Source organism: Canis lupus, chromosome 12 (genome assembly GCF_048164855.1).
Source record: "Canis lupus baileyi chromosome 12, mCanLup2.hap1, whole genome shotgun sequence".
In the NCBI taxonomy this organism is placed as follows: Eukaryota; Metazoa; Chordata; class Mammalia; order Carnivora; family Canidae; genus Canis; species Canis lupus.
The window spans coordinates 11,295,945-11,306,871 of NC_132849.1; the positions used below are offsets into that span (position 1 = coordinate 11,295,945).

The 10,927-nt window shown below is 50.2% G+C and overlaps 1 long non-coding RNA gene across 1 annotated transcript; it reads right to left on the minus strand.

Annotated features, from left to right (window-relative positions):
* Positions 1–235: 235 nt before the first annotated feature.
* On the minus strand, positions 236–10,208 carry LOC140601105 (uncharacterized). Its single transcript, XR_012004162.1, has 3 exons — positions 10,076–10,208; positions 5,317–6,970; positions 236–381 (listed from the first exon to the last, which is right to left on the minus strand). It is a non-coding gene; the product is annotated as an uncharacterized lncRNA (long non-coding RNA).
* Positions 10,209–10,927: the final 719 nt, after the last annotated feature.

The following is a 10,927-nucleotide window of genomic DNA, read 5'->3' on the forward strand; positions in this document are numbered from 1 at the left end:
GAGATGCTTAGAACAGGTTCCTGAAGCAGGTGGCATTAGAGCTGGTTGGCCTTGGCTTGAAAGATGTGTATGAACCTGAACCCGACAATGGGTGAGGACAACAGGCAGGACAAAGAGCAGTTACAGTTGTCAAGCAAGGGTCAGATTCTCCCGTGAATGTCAGATTCTTCAGCTACCCCTCCTGGACAGTTCTGAACACATCCCAACCCATGAGCCATTTATGTACCCACCTGCATTAGCATCTGCGAGCTCCTGGTCCTCCTTGGCCCTTCCTGGAAGACACAATGCCATCCAGATGTCTAGGACAGTTTTCCAAGTATGGCTAGGCAGTGTTCACTGGGGCCAGCTTCCATCCTTTTGGAGCAAGAGAGGCTGTGAGGCCTAAAGAGACAAGCCAGGCGGTGAGTCAGAGCCGGGAGACCTAGAGTCTAATAACTTAGTAATTGCAAACATTTTCAGAGCTTTGCTGTTTACAGAGCATACCAAATATAGAATTTGCTTTCATTCTCATCTCAACTCAGAGGGGCGGCTAAGTAAGACATCAGCTATCAAAATGCTTTCAAAAGTCAACAGAGCCACAGGATGGAAAAACATCATTATGGAAACACCAAAATCTTATTCTTGCAAACTCCATTGATTCTGAATGTGTGGTAATTTGCACAAGGGTCTAGGCCGAAAACCCTTTTTACACTCACCATAACTAAAAGGATTTGCTCAGCAAATTTCAGAGTGTGGCCAAGATGGCTGGGAGACATTTGTAACCTATGGAGGACAACTGTTTTCCGTGAAAATTGTGTCACTATTGCGAGAGTACTATGCTTCAATTAAGTTTGCATAGTGCTCTTTTCATTAAAGTAGGTCTGGTGGGACTTCTACAAGGCAATAAAACTTTGTTGGCCATTTGTTTGAGCTTCTGACTATGCTAAAGAGGATGAACATTACTAAGCAAATTAGTCTGGGGCCTCACAGAAAGAATTTAAGTGTTTAAGAAAAGGCAGGGCCATCATTTGGCTAGGATGTGGAAGAGCAGATTTTGGCGCTCGTCTGCAGTTTGGATTAATTTTGGCAGCAAAAGCTCTTCCTTTCTCCTTTCCCTTAAAATTGCCATAAATGTTCAACCAAGCAGAGGCATGCAGAGCAATTCTGGCCAAAGTGAGGTGTGTCTTCTCATCTATTTCTCACTGCTTCCCTAACTAGTTCTCAAAGCACCTTTGACCAGGTGCTGAAGAGCTCAAAACCTTGGTGATGGGTAAAATCTCTTTGAGCCCTGTGTCTATACACTGATGGAAAGTCACAATCCATAGCTGCCGGTGTTTATTTGGAGCTTATGCTGCCGTAGGTCTATGCTGCCTGCGTGCTTGCACAAGATGAAGCCACTGCAGCTTTAGAGGGTTTCAGACCCGGTCCACAGTCACACTAACAGTACATGGTGGATCCAAGACTCATGCTGGTCTCACAGGTACAAAGAATGTGCTTTTATAACCATCGTCCCTATAGATGACACCTTGGCACCAGCATCCCCCTCTCTATTGGGTTGGACACGACTTAGTGGCCTTCTGGTCTACATTTGTAATATTTATGTCCTAACAAAACTCTGAAGATGAGGACCCCTCTTCTAACCATATCCTTTTGAAGCCTTACTAGGAGAGCATGGTGACATGGCCCTGTCCCCAGGGGCCCAGAGCCAGTCGTTGGAGTGGACAAGAACCGAGGAGCTCAGTTAATGGGAAACTAAGTGTATAAATGTACATAGTGTTTTGGGCACATGGGTGGCTCAGTGGTTGAGCGTCTGCCTTTGGTTCAGGTCATGATCCCGGGGTCCTGGGATCGAGTCCCACATCAGGCTCCCCACAAGGAGCCTGCTCCTCCCTCTGCCTATGTCTCTGTCTCTGTCTCTCTCTCTCTCTGTCTCTCATGAATTAAAAAACAAACAAACAAACAAAAAAACACATAGTGTTTCAAAGTGGAGACATTCTTGTGGGGAGCATGGGGGGCAGTCCAGAAACAGACATTGGGGATGAATATAGGGCTGATCAAGCTGTTTATGGAGCTTAAATTTGGTTATTCTATTTGAAGGTCATTCATTTATCAGACCTTTATTGAGTCTGCCTTCCATGACAGGCACCAGGCTCTGTGTTGAGGATACAGAAGGAAGATGAGACCGCTGCCCCTCAAGGGAAATGTGAAAAAAAATAACATCCAAAAAATCAGAATAACAAGAGCATGGGTAAGGAGCAGTCAGAGCGGAAGTGGCTGTGGGTGACCGGCACGCACTGCAGGGCTCTGTGGGGCCCATCTGTCAAGTGTTTCACTGCAGTGACAAGGGGGGAGTGATCCTTCTTGCTTGAAGGGTAGGAGTCAAGACAGGCTTCATCAGGAAGACTCTAATGAATCTTCATGATGACACTGCAGCCATCTTACAGACAGAGGAGATTTGGCCAAGGCATGGGGGCCCTTGGGAGAGGTCACCAGGCTCCCTCTGCAGCCTCAGGCTCCCTGGGCTGTTGGCTCCTGCGGCAAGGATTTAGAGAACAGGTCATGATTGATTAGAGGATTCAGAGGCTGCTTTCTCACCTCAGATACCCTCTCACTTTTGCAGAGGGAGGCCGCATTCAATTCGCGCTCAAACTCCTTCTGGCTGAAGCATCTAGTACTCTGTCTACCTGGCAGGCCCTCCCCACCAGGCACTGCATTCTCATTCCACGGCTCCCTGGGCCCGTGATGGGAGAGAAGCAGATGCACAAGAAAAATTGGAAGTGCTGGCTCCCAGAGTGTCAGCCGTAGGGAGTGGGTGACGGGTCTGGGGGGAGAAGATTGTCTAACCACATGGGGATATGCCCAGGTCTGGTGCTGAGCCAAAGCCTGTCATTAGCTGTGCCACAGCAGAAACCCTTTTCAAAACCCAAGAGGTCACCGCCTTGCCTCCTTAGGACTTTTCCACAATGCCTTGAGTTTCAAGAAAGAGGATCTTACTCAGTTGCTTCAAGTACGAGGCTTGTTTCCCTGGGTGGGCTTGGCTATAAAGACAAGTGAGCTCTTGTGGGAGCTCAGGGAGCGTGCTTTGCTGGATTGCATGGCCATGAGAGGTGCAAGAGCCAGACCCATAGGACCCAGAACAGTAACAGCCAACTATCTGCCCCCGTCTTGGCCGCAGGGGCTTCTCTGTTCCAGGCCTCCTCCTGTGCTGCTGTTGGAACACCTGTCACCATACACCGCCCTGCAACTTGTGCCGCATCACCACCCCTGCCGCCTCCGTGGCCCTGCCCACCAGCCTACTCTCTGGATTTGTTTCAGTTTGTCTTGTTGTCCTGTAACCCCCGACCCCTCTCCTTATAACCTCCAGTTCCAATTCCTGCTGTTCTGGAGCTTTCTTGCAATAGTACTTGCCTGCGGCTGGTTCAGGTCGTCACTGACAGATGGTCACAGTACCATAGTATTGAAGTTGCTTCTGATGAAGGAATGTCCCTTAGCAGAGTTCTTTGGGCTGGTGGCTGGACCCCCCATCCACCCTGAGGCTCCCCACACTGTGGCTCTTCACCTCCCTGAGAAGGGAGCATTAGGACTGTTCTGCCCAGTTGGGGCTCTGTTTTCAGGACACAGACTCTGAGCAGGGGGTCTTAAAGATTATCTTGTCCAAAGTCCCTATAGGCTGAGATTCCTGGTACCACAGCCTGGCCAAAGCAATGTCTAGCCTCTTTTTTAATTGATTTACTTTGAGGGGTGGGGAGAGGCAAAGGGAGAGGGAGAGAGAATGTGAAGCAGACTCCACACCCTACACAGAGCCTGACATGGGGCTTAATCTCACAACCCTGAGATCATCACGCGAGCCAAAACCAAGAGTCAGACACTTAACGGACTGAGCCACCCAGGCGCCCCAATGTCCAGCCTTTTCTTAAACACCCCCTGGGACAAGGCATGCACACAGCCCAAAGCAACCTGCTGTGACAAAGAACGAGGTTCTCCTCCTGAGCTTTCTGCCAAGGACGGAATCTTGGGTCCTGCTCTATCCTACCAGGCCTTACCACTTCCTCCCAGTTACACCTTATGGCCTCTTACATAACAGAAGACCGTTTTCTTACATTTTTTCCTCAGTACTAAGTTCCCTCCAGTTCTGACAAGCATTCCTCATCTGACTTATTTTGAATGATCTGAGCACAGGATCGTTCTCCTGGGAATGTGGCCCCGTTTGTTAGTGTCCCTTTTGAGGTGTGGCCCGGAAGAGAAGCAGTTCTGAGTGTGGGCTGACAAGTGCAGCCCTGGGTGGCCAGGCCTGCTCCCACTCCCGATTTCTTTCTCCCCACTAGGGGCTCCATGGTCCCCGCCGATCCTACTAGGGAGCATACGGCCAACAGCAATACTTCTGTTTTCAGGGTGCACGTATTGTTAAAATGGCATCAGCCAAAGACCACCAGGGACAACCTGCAGTCTGACAGGCACACAGTCAGATCATTGGTCTGTTCCCCTCTGGAGTCGGAGGAGCGGCCAAGAGGGAGGAAGGGAGCAAGTTTTGTGTCCCTGCAGGATTCTGAGAGGACCCCAGGGGAACAGGAATCTGTGGCCAAGGGGCTGCTCTCTGAGGTGGGGTGCTGTCTCGAGGTAAGGGCAGCCTGGCAGTTGGGAACCCTCAGTACCAGATGGGTTAGCGAGGTGGCTCTGGGCCACCACTGGGGAAAAAAGCAGTGGTCACTCATTTTCCAGCCACGGCGTGGCCTTGGGAGAAATGAAGTCTCCTGTTAACTTTGCAGCTGGTTTTATCCATGTCCCTCCAGCCTGATTAGCTGCAGGAATCTTCTTCTTTGTCAGGCTGAGCTGACTTCAGTCTTTCAATCCCAGATGGTTTATTTTTGCAGTGTCTGTGTGGATTCTAGGGGCTTTATTTAGGTGGCAGCACACTCTGTCAGTGTTTACAAGGTGGTTACAAACGAGATGCCCGTGTGAATCATGCAGGACCTTCTGTTAGTTCTTGCATGGACCCTCTTTTTACTTGTCCCATTGTCAATCTGATTCAGACCCCCCCCCCCCAACCAGACTGTGCCCACAGTCTCCAAGTGCCTCCGAACTCCTCGGGGGCCCCAGGTCTGTTCATCCAGCTGTCTGCCGAAATGGCCCACTGGGGATCCAACAGGCTCCTGAGATGCAACACACCCCAACTCAACTGTCCTGTCTCCTCCACCACCCTTGGTCACTCCATCCTGCCTTCTAGTTGTTATTGGGTGCATTGTATATCCAACTGCCACCTCGTTTGGACCAAACAACCAGGTGTCCCCCCTAACCAAGATGCCTCCCTCACCCATAGGCCCAACTGGTTTCAATCACCTGCCAATTCTTCTTCCTAAATGTCTTTCAGATCTGCTTCTCCTCCTCCTTGTGTGGGTTCTCTGATCCTTTGCTTGGATTAGTGCAAAAGCCTCCTTATCCATCTGCCCACTCCAGTCCCTTCTCCCTCTATCCCGCTGAATGCCCTGCTGCCAGAGGGAGACTTTTAAAATGCAAATCTGATCTCTCCCTCCCTCCATAACATCCTTTAATAGCATCTCATAACCTAGTGTGAAATCTGAAACATCTTACACAGCACATAAGGCTTTGTATCTGACAGGGCCCGTTTACTAGCACGTCTTCCCTTGCACTGGGTGCTCCAGCCACAGAAAGCCACCGGCAGCTCCGCAAACTGGCTGCCCTGTGTCTTCTCTGACCATCAGACAGGCCACTTCCACTGTCTGGGATGTCAGAAATATTAACGGCATGAATACAGTTACATTGCCATTTATTGATCACATCCTCTAGGTCCGGCACCCCACTAATGAGTTCACATGTGTCATCGTGGCAATTCCGTACAACAGATCCTATCATGAGGTCCATTTTCCAAATGAAGAAAGAGCAGCTTCAGAGAGGTGGAGGGAAAGCCAAGGCCACACAGCAGATAAGCCATAGGGCCAGGATAGGAATCTAGGTATCTGATGGACAGATTCTCCTGCACAGAGGTACCGTACACAACAAATCCTACTAGTCATGTTCTAAAACCCAGTGGCTGTATCTGTTTATTCCAAACCCTTCCCTGGCCTCTCATTTGCAAGCAGGTAGCTAATTCCCTCCTTCCTGCCACTATGTCTGGTATAGCAGCCATCTCCCCTCTCTCTCCTGGGCCTGTGGGCAGTGCCAGCCTGCACATATAGCCCTCCCTGTCTAAGCAGCCATGCACTATCCTGGGGCCTGCCCACAACCCAGGCTGTGGCCGACTGACCCTGGAACAGACACCTAACCCCCAAGGCTAGTCCATGGGCTTGGAATATAGCTGTGATGCATATGTTTATATGCCTAAATCAAGAGCAGGTCCAAATCAAGAGCATCTGGAAGGCCGTGTCGGCCATGGACATGCTCCATTCAGCTCTCTTTCAAAAGAAGGTGCTGAGGGATAAGTAGCTGACCTACAGGCCCCAGCTGCTACCTTTTGGATCATACCATGGTGTTCACATTTCTGCCTGCCTGCTTTTATTTTATTTTATTTATGATAGGCACACAGTGAGAGAGAGAGAGAGGCAGAGACACAGGCAGAGGGAGAAGCAGGCTCCATGCACCAGGAGCCCGACGTGGGATTCAATCCTGGGTCTCCAGGATCGTGCCCTGGGCCAAAGGCAGGCGCTAAACCGCTGCGCCACCCAGGGATCCCTGCCTGCCTGCTTTTAACCAACAAGCGTGCTGATGGTGCTGGAGCCAGTCCCTTCCTGCCCACATGGGACTCCTCCAACGGACAGCCTTGGCCTAGAGGCTGTTGGCCTCAAGACTTTCTGCCAATTGCCCTGCGACCTGCCACTCTTCCTCCGGCTCTCTTCTCACAGGGTCAGACTGGTGTCCCCATCTGAGGGTTCTCCCCACCAGCCCCTGCTTCTCCCTCCTTCATCTTCCATAGGCATGTCCCCCAGGAAATTTCTTGCATGTCATATTCTGTTTCGGTGTCTGCTTCTTGAAGGACCTGAAATGACATGGAGGGAAGAAACCATCTTTAGGCATGTGACACATACCAAGTGCCCAGTCGATGTTTACTGACTAAGGGAAGAAATGAGCCACCTCCCCAACTATTGCTGTTCCTGCCCCCCGCCCCCACCCGCCCAGTCCATTTCTCTACCACTTCCAGATCAATCTTCCTAGAACATGACTTTGTGCCCGGCACTTCCTTTCCTTCCCCAAGGCAAAGTAATAGCAGATAAAAAAAAAGAAAGAAAGAAAGAAGAAAGAAAGAAAGAAAGAAAGAAAGAAAGAAAGAAAGAAAGAAAGAAAGAAAAAAAGAAAAAGATACAATGTTTTAGGCTTTGTAAACCCGGTCACGCATCATAGAGATATTAATGATGTGGGATGTACCTTCTCTAATTACATTATGAGTCTTTAAAACAAGAAGAAGTACAAAATGGGAGGATGACTTTTGATACTTGAGTAATGCAAATGGGTCAAGAAGTATTTTTAGAAAATCAAAATTTTACTAGAGAGAAAGTTCCTCCCGCCTCAACATGACCCTTGGCAAGTTCGATGTGTCAGGCTTGGGGGTCTGCTGTCTCCCCTCGGAAGAGCTCAGAACCCTCACTTACCACCTTAAGTCACCTGTTTTCCCCATCATTAGTCTTTAAATCAGGATTCAGTGCCTTCCATAGATGCCCACTTCCTGTGGCTGGCAAGGGCTGCCACCATGCTCAGTTCCAAGGGCATACTGTTCCCATCACAATTTCTGCATCCAGCAGCCCCTCAATGGCAATGTAGGCAATGCACAGCCCTGTGTGGATTCTCCTTCCCCAGGACAGTCTTCAGGAAAATTTTCTCCTCCCCCAACCCCCTGCACCAGACTCTATAGCTTGAAACCAGCCCAAAACTATTCCAATGTGATCAGATGCTTGCTGCCTTCCCTGGCAAATTTCCTTGAAAAAGACTATTCATGTAGTGTTTTGGCATGATCGTCCCAAGAAAGGGTTATAATAAGCATCATCTTGAAGACTTAAATACAGTCTCTGGTTCTGCAAATACCATAATGACAGACTTGCGTTCTCAGTCCCAGGAAATTTTGTGGGCACCAGAGCTCAGAAATGTCCTAGGCATGTAAGCAAGCCTTATTCTTCTTTGTGTCTGGGAGCCAAAGAGAAAATAAGGGGTTCCCAGAACTAGTTCACACAACACTCTCATGGAGGCAGGGGGAGGATCTCCACAACCGCATTTGTGTGATGAGAAGGTGAGCAGAATGCACCTGTGTGGGTTGCTCAGGGCCCATGGGCTATGATACTGTGAGAGTGCAGCGTTGGGGGCGTGTTTCCAATGGCCAAACGCAGAGGCAGAGGGGAGGTCTGGGCAGATGGAATCAAGCCTCCTGGCACACACTGCCTGTGGTCAGAAATGCTCATGGTTACTGCTGGAACTGGAGACATTATGGCTGGAAAGACGTCAGGGGGTTACCGAGGGGTTAGCACACAAGCACCACCCAGCAGTGGACACCAGGCTTCCCTGTGCACACAGTCCTTGGCCATCCTCTCCTCTCTCAGTGGCAACCAGGAGCTTCATCTTGCCCATCCCGAGGCCTAAGGCCAACTTGTTCTCATAAGATCGACTCCAATACCTGTTTCAAATCCATGTGTACCCTTATGTTGCAGGTATACGTCTAATTGAGGAATTCAATGAAAAGCACAAGTATTTTAAAACCTTGTACTTTTGTTAGAAAAGAAGGAAGTGCCTAGTAAGAGCATGTCTGTTCAGTTTTCTTGTAAGTCAAGAAAGTCAAGAGTTTGTAAAACCAGCTTTTTCGTGCACTGAGCTCCTAAGACACAGATAAAGGATACAATGGCATCTTCCTAAGGAAACTTTGGGATCCTGGTGAGCTGCTCTACCTTTTAGGATTTGGGCAGTGAGGGACACAGTGTGGGTGGCCTGTGGCTCTGGCTGTTGGGGGAACTGTCTGGGCCCTAGTGCCGGCACGAATGCTGTCCTGGACAGTGGGGTGGGATGGGAGGAGGTGGGGCTGGAGTCAGTTCTCTGGGACTTTCACTGATAGGGGTGGACTGTCCACAGTTCTCTCGGAGCACCCAGTTACCTGCAGGGCAGCCAGGCTTTGGCTGGCTTCCAGGAAACTGCTGTGGTCTGACCTGTGAAGCTTCCAGGCTTCACCAGACGCGTGGCTTGGAAGGGATGAGGCAGAGGAACCCCTCCCCTGAGCAAATTCTCCGTGAATGGCACTTTTGCAATCATGTTTGCAGGGTGATATTGTGGCCCAGTGGCTGCTCAGATTAGATGAAAATTCATTACAGGAAGCAGGCGGAAACTGCAGGTCGCTTGGACCTGTTAGCAACTGACATCTTAGTGGTTGCATTAGTCTAATCTAGCTGCTATAACAAAATACCACAGGCTGGGTCTTCACACGGTTCTGGAAGCTAAAGTCCAAGATCAAGGGGTTGGCCAATTCGGTTTCTGGGAAGATCTGTCTTCCTATCTTGCAGATGGGGCCACCTTCTTGCTGTGTCCTCACGAGAAAGAGAGGTGAGGGGGAGAGAGAGAGAGAAAGAGAGAGAGAGGGGAATCAAGCTCTCTAGTGTCTTTTCTTGTAAGGACACTAATCCTAATAGACCAGGGCTCCACCCCTAAGGATCTCAATGAACAGTAACTACCTCCTTATGCATCCTATCTCCAAATTACCCTGGTACGAGGGCGTCGGCGTAGGATTTGGAGGAATACAATTCAGGCCATAACAGTGGTTGAACCAAGAGATATTCAGGGAATGGGGTGCCTTTTGAGGCGTTTCCTGCCCTCATCCCCTGGCCTACCCACACTTCAGGCTTCTTTCTCCATCTTAGAATCTGGCTGTGCTTCTGCCACACCATCCAGAGGGCAGGGTGGTGGCCCTGGAGGCAGAATGCAGGACCTCAGGCTGGCAGAGCTGCCTGGATGCAGCATTGTGTCCAGGAAGCCCACCAGCACCTTGCCCACTCTCATTTGTCTTTGTTCCCATCTCAGCCATGGGCCAGGCCCTGGGGAAGCCTGGAGGCAGGGTGAAAGGAAGCCGAGAGTGACAAATCTCATCTGTTACTTAGCAGAAGTAGGAACCCACCTGGGGACAGAACACAGATGCTGCAGGCTTCCTTGCGCATTTCATAGGTTAAACCACTGAAAACTGGGGTCCTTTGCATGCCCAGCCTATGATGTGGAGAGAGCTTGTCACCGGCGGAGGCCAGGTTAATCTGCTAAATAAAAACAGGAGTGAATGAAAACCACTTGTCATTTGCCTAACGTTGCAAAGAGCTCAAATGATAGCCTCAGAAAAGGCTCCAGTCCCTGCTATTCTCTTTCCACCCTGAAAATGCTGCAGTCCCCCGTCCTGCTCTCCTCAGCCTGCACTCCCACCTGGCTGTTATCCTTTCTCTGCCTGTGTTTCACTGTGGTGAAGGGCTACGCCCTTCCAAAGCTCAGGGGATGGTCCTCCAGTGTCAGAGCACCCAGCCATGCCGCTCAGACTGCCCCCACTCAAGAGTTTATTCTTCTAGCGATGAGTCACTGCTACCACCTTGTCCCGATGCTTCCTGCAAGCAGATAAGGCGAGGAAAAGGAAAGGAGGGGTACTCCGCTAGCTCATGTGGCACCTTGTGGGCCTGGGTGGGCTCCAGCCATAGGAATCTAGAAGGGATGGAACAGGCAGCAAAATGATCAGTCCTGCTGCCCTGGAATAGGGGCAAAAACCCTGCCTCCATAGGATGGGAGGGTCACATGGGGCTGCACTGTCCCCCAGGTAGGGGACCACGGCAATCTCACTGAGACAGCATGAGCTTTGGGCTCCAGCAGATCTGATTTTGAAGTCTGGATCCACTGCTTCCAGCATCCTGGCACACTACCTAGTACCTGTTTGGGACTTGATTTCCTCAGCTATAGGATAGAGACCCCAATGTCCTTCATAGGATTAGCATGA